We start from the raw sequence: 19860 nt of genomic DNA on the forward strand, positions 1-19860 counted from the left end.
GGATAAGGGCGATACCCAGCTCAGATAACCCCTGCTCACCCCATTGGTAGCTTGGCACGAGGAGTCAGGTTTATCTCAGAAGCAATGTGTAAAGCATTTGCACATACCACACAGTAATACAGTGAAAACACTACAAAAGGACACAACACCAGATTTAGAAAAATAGCCAATATTTATCTATGTAAAACAAGACCAAAATGAGAAAAATCCAACATACAGTAATAAAGATATGAATTTTGCAAGAATTAATTTAGAAATACAGTTCCTTGAAGTCAATAGCTCTGTCTGGGGCTTTCACAGCATCGTGAACAACAAATAAAACAGTTCAGGACGGTGTCGTGGGCCAGCAACAGTGTTGGGAAGTCCCGCAAACAGTACCTTGGAAATCCAGGGCGTCGCAATCCTTGCAGTGAGATCTGAAGTGTGGCATCACTGGCGTCACTGGCGTCACTGGCGTCGCAGGCGTCAGTTCCAGAGGTCGGTGCGGGGGTTGTTGGGCCCTTGAGGTCACGTTGCAGATCGAACTCCAGGCTGATGACGAAGTCAGGAGCACTGGCGTGGATGGCGTCGGGGCTGCGGTGCGAAGCGGGACGATGTGGCGTGTGATGCCTACAGCTCACGGTGCAGGCAGCAGCTCGGTGACAGTGTCGGTGAGACCAAGACTGCAGTGTGAAGCATGGTGGTGCACCGTGCAGTGTCTCCAGGTCATGGTACAGGCAGCGGCGTCAGTGTCAGTGTGGAGCGTTGTCGGCGGAAATGCCAAAGCTGCGGTGTGTAAAACAACAAATTAGGTCAATTCGGGGGAAGTATATGCCTAAACTCCCATGACATTTACAATGCTTTTACAATCAATTTTAATCTAAAATAAATGTATAATACTCTCAAACAATTTATATCATCATTTAATGATTACTGAAAAGAAAAAATATATTTTTATTAAGTAGGTGCTCCCATTATGCGGCGCAGTGAAAGTGCAAAGTGATGTACGTGCTAAAGTGTTATGTACAATATATACAAATGTGGTTAAAAAGCAGTAGAGAAAAGAGCAAACTTCAATAAGGCCCCTTCAGTCCAGGTGTTTTGAAGTTACTCATATACAATCCACATACAATATAGTAAACGTTTCGACCCTGTATCAAGACATCAATCATTAGTGGGCCATCCTCATGACTGAGAAGCTCTTTTCATAGGTAACACCTAGTATTTCAAATATCCTATTTAAACAATTCCCATTAATCCATAGAATACAACTCCTTTTATGTTTATATTTTCTGGTGTAAATAATTTATCCACATCCAATCGGCAAAAATCTTCTAATATTTGAATATAAATTTGCAGGCATTTCTTTATTTTGCCTTGTCACACTTGTATCTTCAAGAGCAACAAAGAAAAAACACCATCCGTGTTGTAGCCTCAGCTATATTTAATTACCCGGGTCTAAGGGTTATATGGGTTCGCCTTATTTGTTATGACAAAAGCTGCGGTGTGAGCAAGACGATGCAGAGTGCGGGGCCCACAGGTCATGGTGCAAGCAATAGCTCGGTGACTGCATCAGGTAGCGGCGTCTGTGAGGCCAAGATTGTGGTGCGATGTGGGGCATGGCTCCGTGTGGCGTCATCAGGTCACGGTGCAGTCAGTGGTGTCGTTGAAGGTGTCGCAGTGGTTTTTCTTCTGCTGCAATACAAAACACACAGTTCCCAGTGCTGTAGGCAGATGAAGCTGAAGTCTTTGATATCCCTGACACTTCCAACAGGAGGCAAGCTCTACTCCAAGCCCTTGGAGAAACCTCACAAACAGGATACACAGCACCGCCCAGTCTGTGCCCTCTTTAAGGCAGAAGCAGCAACTGCAGGCCAACCTAGCAAAGCACACACAGCAAAGGGGTGGTACTCCTCCTCCAGCTCTTCAGCTCTTCAGCTCTTCTCCTTGGCAGAGGTTCCTCTTGATCCAGAAGTGTTCTAAATGTCAGGGGTTTTGGGTCCACTAATACACAGTTCTGCCTTTGAAGTAAGCAAACTTCGAAGGAAAGTCTCTGTTGTTGACAAGATCATGCCTTGCCCAGGCCTGGCCCCAGAGACACACCAGGGGGTCGAAGACTGCATTGTGTGAAGGCAGGCACAGCCATTTCAGGTGTAAGTGACCACTCCTCCCTCCACACTAGCTCAGATGGGCCATCAGGATATGCAGGCCACATGCCAGCTCCCTTTGGGTCACCGTCTAGAGGGAATTCACAACGGCCGAAATGTCAGTCTGACCCAGACGTGGAATCCACAAACAGGCAGAGGCATAGAATGGTTTAAGTAAGAACATGCCTACTTTCTAAAAGTGGCATTTTCAGACAATTTAAAAAACAACTTTACCAAAAGGTGTATCTTTTAAATTGTGAGTTCAGAGACTCCAAACTCCAAATTTCTATCTGCTCTCAAAGGGAAACTTCACTTTAAGATATTTAAAGGCAGCCCACATGTTAACCTGTGAGAGAGCTAGGCCTTGCAACAGTGAAAACCACATTTGGCAGTATTTCACTGTTAGCACATGTAAAACACATCAGTACATGTCCCACCTTAAACAAACACTGCACCGTTCCTTTGGGGCTACCTAGGGCCTACCTTAGGGGTGCCTCACATGTACAAAAAGGGAAGAGTAGGCCCTGGCAAATGGGTACACTTGCCAGGTCGAATTAACAGTGCAAGACTGCACACACAGACACTGCAGTGGCAGGCCTGAGTCATTTTCACAGGGCTACTCGTGTGGGTGGCACAATCAATGCTTCAGGCCTACTAGTAGTATTTGATTTACAGGCCCTGTGCACACATAGTGCACTTTACTAGGAACTTACAAGTAAATCAAATATGCCAATCGTGTATAAACCAATCACCAATACAATTTACATAGTGAGCACTTGCACTTTGGTACTGATCAGCAGTGGTAAAGTGTGCAGAGACAATAAACCAGCAAAAACAGGGTTCAGCATACCATAAAAACAGGAGGTCAGAAGGCAAAAAGACAGGAGAAACACACCAAAAGCTGCCAGGTCTAACAGCGGGCCTCAACTGTCTGCGACTGCAGAGAAAGGCTCATAATTGACATCAAAGGCTGGGAGTGTGAGTGTATGAATGGATGGATGAATGTGCGAGTGAAGGTGTTTATAGATAGATGCATGTCTGAATGAGTGAAAGGGTGGACGTAAGGATGGATGAGTGAAAAGGAGGAAGAATTAATGAATGGAAACAAAAACAGCTTTTTAAACTGCTTTTATCTGCTTTAATTTCATTTGCATTTTTGTGTTTTGGGAATTGTGGAGACTATCTATCAGGTTGCTCATTGGGGTGTTTTTCTTAATGATGGTGACAGCTTATTTCTATCACCTCCCTCATCTCCTGCTCCAGTTTCAAAGTGGGCAGGCCGGTTTTTAGTTCACTGGCGTGCCACTGGCTTTGGCATATATATATGGCTGCAGCTCGGGTGTACAGAGGGTGCATGCAGCGGGCGCACCAATGGTGTGCATAATGCAAGCCTGTCAGCATCCCGGATGAATCCAGCGCCAGCCATAATGCCCTTTTTAATAGGGAAATTAAAGGAAGGGTTACCTTCTCCTCAGCAGACCTTTTAGCCTTCAACTCTACCGGATCCTGTCCTTTAACCCCTTCGCTGCCAGGCCTTTTCCCCCTCCTGTGCCGGGCCTTTTTTTGCCTATTTGGGGCAGTTCGTGCTTAGGCCCTCATAACTTTTTGTCCACATAAGCTAACCAAGCCAAATTTGCGTCCTTTTTTTCCAACATCCTAGGGATTCTAGAGGTACCCAGACTTTGTGGGTTCCCTTGAAGGAGGCCAAGAAATTGGCCAAAATACAGTGAAAATTTCATTTTTTTCAAAAAAATTGGAAAAAGTGGCTGCAGAAGAAGGCTTGTGGTTTTTCCCCTGAAAATGGCAACAACAAAGGGTTTGCAGTGCTAAACTCAGCAGCTTCCCAGCTTTCAGGAACAGGCAGACTTGAATCAGAAAACCCAATTTTTCAACACAATTTTGGCATTTTACTGGGGCATACCCCATTTGTGCAATTTTTTGTGCTTTCAGCCTCCTTCCAGTCAGTGACAGGAATGGTCATGAAACCAATGCTGGATCCCAGAAACCTAAACATTTCTGAAAAGTAGACAAAATTCTGAATTCAGCAAGGGGTCATTTGTGTAGATCCTACAAGGGTTTCCTACAGAAAATAACAGCTGAAAAAGAAAAATATTGAAATTGAGGTGAAAAAACCATCAATTTTTCTCTACGTTTTACTCTGTAACTTTTCCCTGCAATGTCAGATTATCGAAAGCAATATACCGTTACGTCTGCTGGACTCCTCTGGTTGCGGGGATATATAGGGCTTGTAGGTTCATCAAGAACCCGAGGAACCCAGAGCCAATAAATGAGCTGCACCCTGCAGTGCGTTTTCATTCTATACCGGGTATACAGCAATTCATTTGCTGAAATATAAGGAGTAAAAAATAGCTATCAAGAAAACCTTTGCATTTCCAAAAAGGGCACAAGATAAGGTGTTGAGGAGCAGTGGTTATTTGCACATCTCTGAATTCCGGGGTGACCATAGTAGCACGTGAATTACAGGGAATTTCTCAAATAGATGTCTTTTTTACACACACTCCTATATTTGGAAGGAAAAAATTTAGAGAAAGACAAGGGGCAATAGTACTTGTTTTGCTAATCTATGTTCCCCCAAGTCTCCCGATAAAAATGGTACCTCACTTGTGTGGGTAGGCCTAGCACCCGCGACAGGATATGCCCCAAAACACAACGTGGACACATCACAGAAAACAGAGCTGTTTTTAGCAAAGTGACTACCTGTAGATTTTGGCCTCTAGCTCAGCCGCCACCTAGGGAAACCTACCAAACCTGTGCATTTCTGAAAACTAGAGACCTAGGGGAATCCAAGGAGGGGTGACTTGTGTGGCTCGGACCAGGTTCTGTTACCCAGAATCCTTTGCAAACCTCAAAATTTGGCTAAAAAAACACATGTTCCTCACATTTCTGTGGCAGAAAGTTATGGAATCTGAGAGGAGCCACAAATTTCCTTCCACCCAGCGTTCCCCCACGTCTCCCGATAAAAATGATACCTCACTTGTGTGGGTAGGCCTAGCACCCGCGACAGGATATGCCCCAAAACACAACGTGGACACATCACAGAAAACAGAGCTGTTTTTAGCAAAGTGACTACCTGTAGATTTTGGCCTCTAGCTCAGCCGCCACCTAGGGAAACCTACCAAACCTGTGCATTTCTGAAAACTAGAGACCTAGGGGAATCCAAGGAGGGGTGACTTGTGTGGCTCGGACCAGGTTCTGTTACCCAGAATCCTTTGCAAACCTCAAAATTTGGCTAAAAAAACACATGTTCCTCACATTTCTGTGGCAGAAAGTTCTGGAATCTGAGAGGAGCCACAAATTTCCTTCCACCCAGCGTTCCCCCACGTCTCCCGATAAAAATGATACCTCACTTGTGTGGGTAGGCCTAGCGCCCGCGACAGGATATACCCCAAAACACAACGTGGACATATCACAGAAAACAGAGCTGTTTTTAGCAAAGTGACTACCTGTAGATTTTGGCCTCTAGCTCAGCCGCCACCTAGGAAAACCTACCAAACCTGTGCATTTCTGCAAACTAGAGACCTAGGGGAATCCAAGGAGGGGTGACTTGCGGGGCTCGGACCAGGTTCTGTTACCCAGAATCCTTTGCAAACCTCAAAATTTGGCTAAAAAAACACATGTTCCTCACATTTCTGTGGCAGAAAGTTCTGGAATCTGAGAGGAGCCACAAATTTCCTTCCACCCAGCGTTCCCCCACGTCTCCCGATAAAAATGATACCTCACTTGTGTGGGTAGGCCTAGCGCCCGCGACAGGATATGCCCCAAAACACAACGTGGACATATCACAGAAAACAGAGCTGTTTTTAGCAAAGTGACTACCTGTAGATTTTGGCCTCTAGCTCAGCCGCCACCTAGGGAAACCTACCAAACCTGTGCATTTCTGAAAACTAGAGACCTAGGGGAATCCAAGGAGGGGTGACTTGCGGGGCTCGGACCAGGTTCTGTTACCCAGAATCCTTTGCAAACCTCAAAATTTGGCTAAAAAAACACATGTTCCTCACATTTCTGTGGCAGAAAGTTCTGGAATCTGAGAGGAGCCACAAATTTCCTTCCACCCGGCGTTCCCCCACGTCTCCCGATAAAAATGATACCTCACTTGTGTGGGTAGGCCTAGCGCCCGCGACAGGATATGCCCCAAAACACAACGTGGACATATCACAGAAAACAGAGCTGTTTTTAGCAAAGTGACTACCTGTAGATTTTGGCCTCTAGCTCAGCCGGCACCTAGGGAAACCTACCAAACCTGTACATTTCTGAAAACTAGAGACCTAGGGGAATCCAAGGAGGGGTGACTTGTGTGGCTCGGACCAGGTTCTGTTACCCAGAATCCTTTGCAAACCTCAAAATTTGGCTAAAAAAACACATGTTCCTCACATTTCTGTGGCAGAAAGTTCTGGAATCTGAGAGGAGCCACAAATTTCCTTCCACCCAGCGTTCCCCCACGCCTCCCGATAAAAATGATACCTCACTTGTGTGGGTAGGCCTAGCGCCCGCGACAGGATATGCCCCAAAACACAACGTGGACACATCACAGAAAACAGAGCTGTTTTTAGCAAAGTGACTACCTGGAGATTTTGGCCTCTAGCACAGCCGCCACCTAGGGAAACCTACCAAACCTGTACATTTCTGAAAACTAGAGACCTAGGGGAATCCAAGGAGGGGTGACTTGTGTGGCTCGGACCAGGTTCTGTTACCCAGAATCCTTTGCAAACCTCAAAATTTGGCTAAAAAAACACATGTCCCTCACATTTCTGTGGCAGAAAGTTCTGGAATCTGAGAGGAGCTACAAATTTCCTTCCACCCAGCGTTCCCCCAAGTCTCCCGATAAAAATGATACCTCACTTGCGTGGGTAGGCCTAGCGCCGGCGACAGGAAACACCCCAAAGCGCAACGTGGACACATCCTAAATTTTGGAAAAAAACAGGTGTTTTTTGCAAAGTGCCTACCTGTAGATTTTGGCCTATAGCTCAGCCGGCACCTAGGGAAACCTACCAAACCTGTGCATTTCTGAAAACTAGAGACCTAGGGGAATCTAAGGAGGGGTGACTTGCGGGGCTCGGACCAGGTTCTGTTACCCAGAATCCTTTGCAAACCTCAAAATTTGGCTAAAAATACACATGTTACTCACATTTCTGTGGCAGAAAGTTCTGGAATCTGAGAGGAGCCACAAATTTCCTTCTACCCAGCGTTCCCCCAAGTCTCCCGATAAAAATGATACCTCACTTGCGTGGGTAGGCCTAGCGCCGGCGACAGGAAACACCCCAAAGCGCAACGTGGACACATCCTAAATTTTGGAAAAAAACAGAGGTGTTTTTTGCGAAGTGCCTACCTGTAGATTTTGGCCTCTAGCTCAGCCGGCACCTAGGGAAACCTACCAAACCTGTGCATTTCTGAAAACTAGAGACCTAGGGGAATCCAAGGAGGGGTGACTTGCGGGGCTCGGACCAGGTTCTGTTACCCAGAATCCTTTGCAAACCTCAAAATTTGGCTAAAAAAACACATGTCCCTCACATTTCTGTGGCAGAAAGTTCTGGAATCTGAGAGGAGCTACAAATTTCCTTCTACCCAGCGTTCCCCCAAGTCTCCCGATAAAAATGATACCTCACTTGCGTGGGTAGGCCTAGCGCCGGCGACAGGAAACACCCCAAAGCGCAACGTGGACACATCCTAAATTTTGGAAAAAAACAGAGGTGTTTTTTGCGAAGTGCCTACCTGTAGATTTTGGCCTCTAGCTCAGCCGGCACCTAGGGAAACCTACCAAACCTGTGCATTTCTGAAAACTAGAGACCTAGGGGAATCCAAGGAGGGGTGACTTGCGGGGCTCGGACCAGGTTCTGTTACCCAGAATCCTTTGCAAACCTCAAAATTTGGCTAAAAATACACATGTTACTCACATTTCTGTGGCAGAAAGTTCTGGAATCTGAGAGGAGCCACAAATTTCCTTCTACCCAGCGTTCCCCCAAGTCTCCCGATAAAAATGATACCTCACTTGTGTGGGTAGGACTAGCGCCCACGAAAGGAAAGGGCCCAAAACACAACGTGGACACATCACATTTTTTTATAAAAAGCAGTGCCTACCTGTGGATTTTGGCCTGTAGCTCAGCCGACACCTGAGGAAACCTAGCAAACCAGTGCATTTTTGAAAACTAGAAACCCAGGGGAATCCAAGATGGGGTGACTTGCGGGGCTCTGACCAGGTTATGTTACCCAGAATCCTTTGCAAACATCAAAATTTGGCCCAAAAAACACTTTTTCCTCTCATTTCGGTGACAGAAAGTTCTGGAATCTGAGAGGAGCCACAAATTTCCTTCCACCCAGCGTTCCCCTAAGTCTCTCGATAAAAATGGTACATCACTTCTGTGGGTAGGCCTAGCGCCCACAAAAGGAAATGGCCCAAAACACAACGTGGACACAAAATATTTTTTCACAGAAAACAGAGGTGTTTTTTGCAAGGTGCCTACCTGTGGTGTTTGGCCTGTAGCTCAGCCGGCCCCAGGGGGGGGGGCAGAAATGCCCTAAAATAAATTTGCCCCCCCAACCCCCACCCTCCCCCGCCGGGAGCGACCCTTGCCTACGGGGTCGCTCCCCCTGCGTGACATTGGCACCAAAAAACAAATCCCCGGTGCCTAGTGGTTTCTGCCCCCTTGGGGGCAGGTTGACCTAAACTCAGCCAATCTGCCCCCAAGGGGGGCAGAAATGGCCTAAATACAATTTGTCCCCCAGGGGAGCGACTTTTGCCTGATGGGTCGCTCCCCATCTCTAAAAAAAAAAAAAAAAAAGAAAAAAAAGAAAAATTCCCCTGGCGCCTAGAGGTTTCTGACCCCCCCCCCCCGGGGGCAGTTCGGCCTAATAATAGGCCGATCTGTCCCCCGGGGGGGCAGAAATGGCCTAAAATAAATTTGCCCCCCCAACCCCCACCCCCCCCCCCCCCGGGAGCGACCCTTGCCTACGGGGTCGCTCCCCCTGCGTGACATTGGCGCCAAAAAACAAATCCCCGGTGCCTAGTGGTTTCTGCCCCCTTGGGGGCAGATTGACCTAAAATTGGCCAATCTGCCCCCAGGGGGGCAGAAATGGTCTAAATACAATTTGCCCCCCCAGGGGAGCGACCCTTGCCTGATGGGTCGCTCCCCATCTCTAAAAAAAGAAACAACAAAAAAAAAAAACACAAAAAAAAAATTGCCCTGGCGCCTAGAGTGTTCTGCCCCTCCCCCCCGGGGGCAGTTCGGCCTAATAATAGGCCGATCTGTCCCCCGGGGGGGCAGAAATGGCCTAAAATAAATTTGCCCCCCCAACCCCCACCCCCCCCCGGGAGCGACCCTTGCCTACGGGGTCGCTCCCCCTGCGTGACATTGGCGCCAAAAAACAAATCCCCGGTGCCTAGTGGTTTCTGCCCCCTTGGGGGCAGATTGACCTAAAATTGGCCAATCTGCCCCCAGGGGGGCAGAAATGGTCTAAATACAATTTGCCCCCCCAGGGGAGCGACCCTTGCCTGATGGGTCGCTCCCCATCTCTAAAAAAAGAAACAACCCAAAAAAAAAAAACACCAAAAAAAAATTGCCTGGCGCCTAGAGTGTTCTGCCCCCCCCCCCCCCCGGGGGCAGTTCGGCCTAATAATAGGCCGATCTGTCCCCCGGGGGGGCAGAAATGGCCTAAAATAAATTTGCCCCCCCAACCCCCCCCCCCCCCCGGGAGCGACCCTTGCCTACGGGGTCGCTCCCCCTGCGTGACATTGGCGCCAAAAAACAAATCCCTGGTGCCTAGTGGTTTCTGCCCCCTTGGGGGCAGATTGACCTAAAATTGGCCAATCTGCCCCCAGGGGGGCAGAAATGGTCTAAATACAATTTGCCCCCCCAGGGGAGCGACCCTTGCCTGATGGGTCGCTCCCCATCTCTAAAAAAAGAAACAACAAAAAAAAAAAAACACAAAAAAAAAATTGCCCTGGCGCCTAGAGTGTTCTGCCCCCCCCCCCCCGGGGGCAGTTCGGCCTAATAATAGGCCGATCTGTCCCCCGGGGGGGCAGAAATGGCCTAAAATAAATTTGCCCCCCCAACCTCCACCCCCCCCGGGAGCGACCCTTGCCTACGGGGTCGCTCCCCCTGCGTGACATTGGCGCCAAAAAACAAATCCCCGGTGCCTAGTGGTTTCTGCCCCCTAGGGGGCAGATTGACCTAAAATTGGCCAATCTGCCCCCAGGGGGGCAGAAATGGTCTAAATACAATTTGCCCCCCCAGGGGAGCGACCCTTGCCTGATGGGTCGCTCCCCATCTCTAAAAAAAGAAACAACAAAAAAAAAAAACACAAAAAAAAATTGCCCTGGCGCCTAGAGTGTTCTGCCCCCCCCCCCGGGGGCAGTTCGGCCTAAAAATAGGCCGATCTGTCCCCCGGGGGGGCAGAAATGGCCTAAAATAAATTTGCCCCCCCAACCCCCACACCCCCCCCCCCGGGAGCGACCCTTGCCTACGGGGTCGCTCCCCCTGCGTGACATTGGCGCCAAAAAACAAATCCCCGGTGCCTTGTGGTTTCTGCCCCCTTGGGGGCAGATTGACCTAAAATTGGCCAATCTGCCCCCAGGGGGGCAGAAATGGTCTAAATACAATTTGCCCCCCCAGGGGAGCGACCCTTGCCTGATGGGTCGCTCCCCATCTCTAAAAAAAGAAACAACCAAAAAAAAAAACACAAAAAAAAATTGCCCTGGCGCCTAGAGTGTTCTGCCCCCCCCCGGGGGCAGTTCGGCCTAATAATAGGCCGATCTGTCCCCCGGGGGGGCAGAAATGGCCTAAAATAAATTTGCCCCCCCAACCTCCACCCCCCCCCGGGAGCGACCCTTGCCTACGGGGTCGCTCCCCCTGCGTGACATTGGCGCCAAAAAACAAATCCCCGGTGCCTAGTGGTTTCTGCCCCCTAGGGGGCAGATTGACCTAAAATTGGCCAATCTGCCCCCAGGGGGGCAGAAATGGTCTAAATACAATTTGCCCCCCCAGGGGAGCGACCCTTGCCTGATGGGTCGCTCCCCATCTCTAAAAAAAGAAACAACAAAAAAAAAAAACACAAAAAAAAAATGGCCCTGGCGCCTAGAGTGTTCTGCCCCCCCCCCCCGGGGGCAGTTCGGCCTAAAAATAGGCCGATCTGTCCCCCGGGGGGGCAGAAATGGCCTAAAATAAATTTGCCCCCCCAACCCCCACCCCCCCCCCCCCCCCGGGAGCGACCCTTGCCTACGGGGTCGCTCCCCCTGCGTGACATTGGCGCCAAAAAACAAATCCCCGGTGCCTTGTGGTTTCTGCCCCCTTGGGGGCAGATTCACCTAAAATTGGCCAATCAGCCCCCAGGGGGGCAGAAATGGTCTAAATACAATTTGCCCCCCCAGGGGAGCGACCCTTGCCTGATGGGTCGCTCCCCATCTCTAAAAAAAAAAAAAAAGAACAAAAAAAAAAAACACAAAAAAAAAATTGGCCCTGGCGCCTAGAGGTTTCTTCCCCCCCTGGAGGCAGATCGGCCTAATAATAGGCCGATCTGCCCCCAGGGGGGGCAGAAAAGGCCTTCCCAAAAAATTGCCCCCCCTGGGAGCGACCCTTGCCAAAGGGGTCGCTTTGTTGCGTGACATTCGCGCGCAAAAACAAACTCCCTGGTGTCTAATGGTTTCTGCCCCCCTTGGGGGCAGATTGGCCTTATCAAAATAGGCCAATCTGCCCCCAAGGGGGGCAGAAATGGCCTAAATATATATTGCCCCGTAGGGGAGCGACCCTTGCCTAAGGGATCGCTCCCCACCTAAAAAAAAAGAATTCATCACAAAAAAAAAAAAAATGGTCCCTGGTGCCTAGAGGTTTCTGCCCCCCCTGGGTGCAGATCGGCCTAATAATAGGCCAATCTGCCCCCAGGGGGGGCAGAAAAGGCCTTCCTAAAAAAATGCCCCCCTGGGAGAGACCCTTGCCCAAGGGGTCGCTCCCTTTTGCCAATTTCAAGAAAAAAAAAAAATCCCTGGTGTCTAGTGGGGTTTCAAAAGCCGGATTGCAAGCAATCCGGCTTTTGAAACCTGTGAGAGACTTCAAAGGGAAGGAAATACATTTCCTTCCCTTTGAAGCCTCTCGGGGCCTCCCCCATGGGATTGAAAAAGAAATGCAAAAGCATTTCTTTTTCAATCGCGCTGGAAGATGGGGGAGACCCTGTGACTAATCAGCGCTCGCGCGCTGACGTCACAGGGGGGGTTGGGGGGGGTCGGGGGTGGGAGGGGAAGGGCTTCCCCTTCCATCCCTGACTTGGGGGGGTGGGGGGGAACCCCACAGAGGGAGCGAGAGCGCTCCCTCTGGGCTGTGTGCCGAGGACGTAGTGGTTACGTCCTCGGCACAGCAGCACTGTGCCGCAGGACGTAACCACTACGTCCGCGGCACAGAAGGGGTTAAGATTGGATCCTAATTTGTGGCTGATGTATCCACCTATACCCATTGCAGCTTTACATCGCAATCTGGTATGTCGGTGTCTAAGACCAGATTTTGTGGACCGTTGGCTATTTTCAGTTCTAATATCCCAAGTAAAGCTCTTCTTATTAATGCTCATTCTCTTGTATATGATATGCTACTGGATGAGACCCCAGATGGATTATTTATGATGGAGACCTGTCTTCTTCTTCTAATCCGGTGGTAGAAATGGCCATTCCACCTGGTTATAAGTTACAGAATTTAAATCGAGCCTCTGGTAGAGGGAGTGGCATTGCTATCATTTTTAAGAATGTCTATACCTGCTCCTCCTTCCCAGTCTCTGAAATTTCAGAAGCGGAGGGGCTGGGCTTTTGCCTCTCCTTTAACTCTCAACAGTCAGTAGGGGTCCCCTAATTTATAGACTGCCTGGGTTTGCTGGACCTTTCATTAATTCTCTTACAGAAGCCATCACCCATGTCCTAGTATGTTGCTCTTATTGTATTATACTTGGAGACCTAAATATCAACTGGGATTGTCTGACCAATAGAGACACTTGCACTCTGAAGGATATTATGTCCCCAGTGGGTCGCTTCCAACAGGTTACCAACTCTAAGCACTTGGGGTGACAGAAGCTTGACTTAGCTTTTCTAATTTTAGCATTGTCCTACTGAACCATATCCCTTTAACCTGGACAGATCACTACAGAATCCAGTTTAGTTGGCACATTGCTCCACTAGGCAAACAAGGGGATTTTAGGGCTTCTCTCCGGACCAGACCCTTCTCTAAGATCTCTCAAAATCATCTGCTTCTAGAACTTGGGTCAAGCAAACTCACCTTGACTGATTCAATTGAATCGGATTCTCAGCTGTTCAACAATTGGCTTCACTCTTGGGTAGAGACCTCAGCCCCTCTCTCAAGTTCTGCGCCCAGCCGTAACAGGATCTCTAGTCCATGGTTTTCGTACATGTTGAAACAAGAGAAAAAAAGATGCAACAAGGAAGAAAAGGCTTGGAAAAAAACCTTAAGTCCAGAAACAAACGTTTTGCATCAACAAGCTCTCAACACTTATATGGCCTTCATTAACTCTGCAAAAAGAGAGAATTTTGAATTAGAGATCGAAAAGGCAGATAATAGATCTAGAGAATCTTTAAGATTGTAAATGAGTTTTTAACCCTACCCTGTGTCATAGACTCAAGGCCTCTTCAGCCAACTGGTGCAAAGAATTGGCCTCATTTTCCATGACAAAATACAGGTGATTCAATCCAGGCTTGCTACATTTTTGCCAACACGATCCAATGCCTATACACCCTCCGGTCCAACCAAACCTGTTTCCTTCTGGGTCTCTGAGTTTAACAGAATAGCGTTAGAGGACTCCAGAAAGGACATTTTCCATCTCAAGTCGGGTTCTCTATCTGATCCTTGTCCTCCTTCAATCTTGGCTCTGGGAGTTGATGTTATTAATCCTTGTATGTTCCTTCTCCTAAACACGTCTTTAGCCACAGAAACAATCACCTCTGTTGAAAGCAGGCCAAAGTTGTACCACTTTAAAAAAAAAATAATGTGGACCCTGCTGTTTCCAGTAATTATAGGGCTATTTCACTCTTGCCTGCTCCTTCCAAACGTTTGGAATCATTTGTGAATTGTCAGATCTCTAAATACATTGAGGCAAATAAGCTGCTTCATCCTTGTCAATCTGGCTTCAGACCAAGGGTCTGCATGGAGCGGGCCTTGCTGTAAGTTTTGGAACAGATCAGGTGCACATCAATGCATGTGGCAGGACTGTCCTTGTGCTGTTAGATCTTTCTACAGCATTTGATACTGTTCTGCATGATAGGCTACTCTCCTGCTTTCAGGAGATTGGTATTAAAGATAATGCCTGGAAGTGACTGAAATCTTTTTTGGAAGATAGGAGCCAAGAAGTGTGGCCCCCTCCTTTCTCATCTGGCCAACAGCCTGTCTTGGTAGGAGTGCTCCAGGGCTCAGCACTGAGCCATACAATATTCAATATGTACATTATGTCCTCTTGCGGACTTAGTAGAAACCTTTGGAGCCAAAATAGTATCTTATGTGGACAATACACAGATCGACTTCATATCAGGATGCCATTAAACCCTGTTTGTCCGCTGTTTTCTGCTGGATAAGCCTCAATCAGTTGAAATGTAACACAGAAAAAATGGAGGTTCTCAGCATAGATCACATTTTTGATTTTTATCTAAAAGTGCATTGGCCAGAAGGGTCCACTCCTCCCAACACCCAAATAGAAATTATTACAATTTTGGGGATCAAATTTGACAAAAAGTTGTCTTTCCGCTCATATCTGCTAAGTGGTTGGTGTGTATTTTGGCACGCTGTGCATGGTAAAGAAATGTCTGCATTTTCTTTTGGTATCAATAAGGATTATTGTACTCTTGGCCTTAGTGATGTCCAGACTGGACTATGCCAACTCCCTGTATGCTGGCCTCCCACAGTACCTGCTGAGGCAATTAAAGACAGTACAGAACACCACCACCAGGCTTGCTCTCAGTCTCCCTAGATGGGACTATATTTCATCCCACTTACGAAGCTTACATTGCCTTTCTGTGAATAAGAGGATCTTATTCAAGACCTCTCTGCTGATGCACAGAGCTCTCCACCATGCTTGACCTAGTTACCTGTCCTCTAGGGTTTCTTATTATACACCTTTGTGAAACCTGCGATCTGCCAATAATGTTTTGGATACTATCCCTAGGATTCCCCTAGCAAAGGCGGGTGGGCACTCCTTCTGTTTCTTGGGACCATTGAGCTGGAACAGTTTGCCTTTAGAACGCCGACAGATACAGAGTGAAGTCTTGTTCAGGCAAAAGCTTTAAATGTGGCTGCATCTTCAGTATCTCTGCCTCAACTCTCGCTTACTGGTTTACATAGTGCCAGGACACTCTTCAAGTAGCCACTTGCTGTACAAATCGTTGTACATCATGAACATCATCAGCATCATGAATGAATGGATGTGTGAAAGGGAGGCTGGATGGCTGATGAGAGAAAGGGTGGATGGATGAGTGAGTGAAAGGATGGATGATAAGTAAAAGGATGGATGGGTGGATGGATGAAGTGAAAGGCCTCATGGATGGATACGTGGGTTGAAAGAGTAGATTGGTGGATGAGTGAAAGGAAGGGTGTAAGGATATAAGTAAAAGAATGGATGAAGGAGTGAAAGGGAGGATAGATGGATGGATGGATAAAAGGGTGGAAGGAAGAATGAGTGAAAGGGTGGATGGATGGATGCATGAGGGAAGGGATGGATGGATGAGTAAAAGGGAAAATGGATGAATGTGTAAGTGGAATTTGTACCCTATTATTCACAAGGGACTTCCGTTTAAAAAAGAGCTCAACATTATTCCCAAATAATTAAAATCTTTTAGTTTTTCCAATATTGCATTCCACATTACAAAGGTTTTTGATTTTGTCATACGGAGACCACAGTTTTGTCATGATAAAGGATTTAGAGTAGTTAACGTTTAAATCCAAGTCACCTATAAAGGAGTGAAAATAATCTACTAATATTTAGAAACCATTAGCCATGCGGGCTATAAGGCACCATTGTCTGCATAAAGGAGAATGGGAATTGGTTGCGTGCCTATATGGGGGATGTCTTTCTCGACCTCTGCCAAGTATGTGGCAATTCTATTTATATATAATAGAAATAAAAAGGGGCAAGAATGCAACCCTGGCTCACCCTATGTGAGGAGTTAATAAGAGGGGTTGTTTCACCCGCCCTACCATAACGGACTTTAACGGTTAGGCCTTTATGTAAATGTTTAATTAAAACTAGCTCTTCCGATTCTTTCCCCATCTTCTCCTTCAGTGCCCGGAGCTTTGGTCGGTTCACCATTCTCAAGTCAATGAATGCCAAATGTAGTGAACCTTCCTTCGCCATTACGTATTTCTCTGCCAAGAGGTAAACATTTAGGCACTGATCAACAGTACCCATTCCTGGATTAAAACCATGTTTTACATTAGATAAAATGTTGTGCTCTGAGGCCCAAGATTTCAAACAAGCTAAGATTACACAGCCCCGGACCTTCATACTGGAATCTATTAACGATGTAGGCTTATAACAGGATAGTATTTGCTAATTTACCTTTTTGAAAATTGTTGAAATTTATGGCCATTTTCCATGACTCTGGGATGTAACCTGCAGCTGCGCCCCTAAAAACATTTGTCAAGAGTTGCGCCCAAAATTCATGTTTTGATTTGAAAACATAAACTGGGACACCATCTGGGCCCTGTGCCTTCCCTGGAGCAAATTTCCCTATCGCTGCTAGGACCTCTGTTACCTCAATACCTATGCTAGATTGCTGGGTAGGGTCCACTTGCTGCGTGTATTCAACAATATCCATTACATCAAATGTTATACTAGATTTTGTGTTAAATATATCTTCATAACCCCATGCTCAGAAAAAAAAGGACGGTTTACAATTTCCCAAAAAAAGGAATTATCATTCCAGTTTGTAGCAGCTATAAGATCCTCCTAGGTATTTTTCTGAATTTCCTCTTTTCGTTTTGCTATCATAGTTTTATAGTGTGATGTAGTAGCTCTAACTTCACTCACCTGCCTTGGTTTTCTTTTTAAGAAAATTTCAGTTGTTTTTGTGCCTGGCTACATGCAGATTTGGACCATCTGCAAGGTCGCTTATCCTTTATAGGGTTATGCATAGACAGTTTGTCTGAGATAACTCTGCATAAGACACTGAAATCTTTCAAGATTAAGGTAATGTCTACATTGTCATTGAGACAGTTTAAAACGAGAGCTATGTTTTGTGAGATTACTTGCTCATTAAAGGACTTGGGTTTAACCTTGTCCCACTTGATTCTATTCCCAAGTTTTTCTGGTTCTAGGAGCCATATGTATCAATCGCTATTTCTGTTTCGCAAAATGCTGTGTATCATATTTGCGATTCGGTAATAGCGATTTCTTAAAAATTGCAAATGCTATTACCGAATCGCAAATAGCGATACAGCCTCCATTCGCACCTATGGGCCTGCAGGCCCATATTTGCGATTTTTTGGCATTTCCCAAATAGCGAATTCCTAACTGGAATTCGCAATTTTGGAAATGCAAAACCCCAGGGTGCTGGGGGTCTAAGGCCCCCTATGCTGTACCCCAAAACGTTTTTGGGGACATGTAAGGCGCACACATGCCAAAGGGGCATGTGTGCGTTACATGTCAATTTGTACATGGTTAACACCAAGTTTTACCTGGTGGTAATTGCGATTCCTTAATGCCAAATTCGCATTAAGGAATTACTTGATACATGTGGTTTAGGAATCACAAATAAGGATTTCTTATTTAGAGAATCGCAATTTGCGAATCTCTAAACGGGGTTGCAAATTTAAGGGATCGCTATTTTAGTGATTCCTTAAACTTGCGTTGCGAATGCCTTTCATAAATGCTGAAAGGCATTTTTGCATTCGCAAACGGGCATTTGCACTGTTTGCGAATGCAAAAAGGCTTGATAAATCTGGCCCTAGGGGAGTTATCTTAGTACATTTGGTTTTAGTTGGTTTGGTGGTCTGTAAGTTAACACTAAAGGGTTATGGTCACTTACACAATGCAAAACTACCTTAAAATCAGTCAAATCTTGTGTGAGCTCAGGGGACATAAAAATGAAGTCACCATTTTTACTACCTGTATAAGTTGGAATTTAATTTTCACTCAAGGCTGGGATGTCATTTACACACACAAGATCATTTTCAGGATAATAGTGTTCAAAGCCTCTCCATAGGAACTATGTTTAAAATGGGAGACATCTAAATTCATGTGATTTCTGAAAAGACAGACCCTTTCCCCACTATTGTTACACAGCGTCATGTTAAAATCCCTCACCATAATCAAAGCCTGTGATACGTTTTGTCTTAGAGAGAAAAGAGTCAAGGAACTCATCAAAAAGGACAATGACCTTGGTGTCCGCATGATTAAAATTATTGTAATAGAAATTTACAAATAAGATATCATGGGCCACATGTAGCAATATACGAATTTGCGAATCGGAAATTGCGAGTCGGTGCGACTCACAATTTTCGATTTGCAAATTCATATGCAGAATGGCGTCTCAGACACCTTCTGCGAATCGCAAGGGGGTCGCAGAGACCCACCTCATTAATATTAATGAGGTGGGTCGCAATTTGCGACCCCCTTGCGATTCCCTGCACTCACAGGGATGGTGGCCTGCTGGAGGCAGCAGACCTCCATGTCTGTGACTGCTTTTTCAATAAAGCAGTTTTCTATTTTTTTTGTAATGCAGCCCGTTTTCCTTAAAGGAAAACAAGTTGCATTACAAAAGAAAAAATGAAACCATTTGGTTTCGTTTTTTCAGAGTAGGTAGTGGTTAATTGGACCACTGCCTGCTCTGAAAAAATATTTTGGGCGACATTCACAAAGGGGACGGGGTCCCATGGGGACCCCTTCCCTTTTGCGAATGAGTTAGCACCCACTTCAAGTGGGTGCTAACTGCGAATTGCTTTGCGACCGCTATCGCGGGCACAAAGCAATTCTGCATCGCGGTGCGATTCGCAAAATGGGAATGCGCATCGCGATGGCGGTTATGCATGGCGCAAACTGCGATTTTCTCAGTTTGCGCCATGTAAAACGGTTCGTACATCTGGCCCCAAATCCCTTAAACACAGAGAAAAGCATAACCTGGAAATTAGAGGTAGACCAAATTTTAGACACAGATGAGGAAGGCATATATATGGAGGTGAACGCTGCTAAACCCTTATTATGTCTATCTGCAACTGAAGGGATCGCAGGTTCTAGGAAGGATTGATAATCATTTAAATTGAAAGCATCGTAGGACCACGTTGCTTGACAACATAGAATGTCAGCTTCACTTACAAAGATGATGAAATCCAGGATATCCATTTTTAAATGTGCACAATATTTCGTAAGATAATTTTCATTCCTTCATTGGGCAGATCACATTTTGTGGTAACCCCTTCATGATCCCTCCTGGGAGTAGAAAACAAACTAAGGGAGGTAGGACCTGAAGTTGGCAACTGAGAGGCATTACAAATTGGGTTTCTAGTTGGTAGTTGTTTATGACCTGTCCAAGTAGAGACACTCACTCTAGTCAGGGTAAGAGAGATAGACAGCTCAGATAACCCCTGCTCGCCGCTTTGGTTGCTTGGCACAAGCAGTCAGGCTTATCACAGAGGAAATGTGTAAAGCATTTGTATAACCACAGTAACACAGTAAAAACACCACAAAAGGACTCCACACCAGTTTAGAAAAATAGCCAATGTTTATCTAAATCAAACAAGACCAAAAC

Source organism: Pleurodeles waltl, chromosome 11, assembly GCF_031143425.1.
Source record: "Pleurodeles waltl isolate 20211129_DDA chromosome 11, aPleWal1.hap1.20221129, whole genome shotgun sequence".
Lineage (NCBI taxonomy): Eukaryota > Metazoa > Chordata > Amphibia > Caudata > Salamandridae > Pleurodeles > Pleurodeles waltl.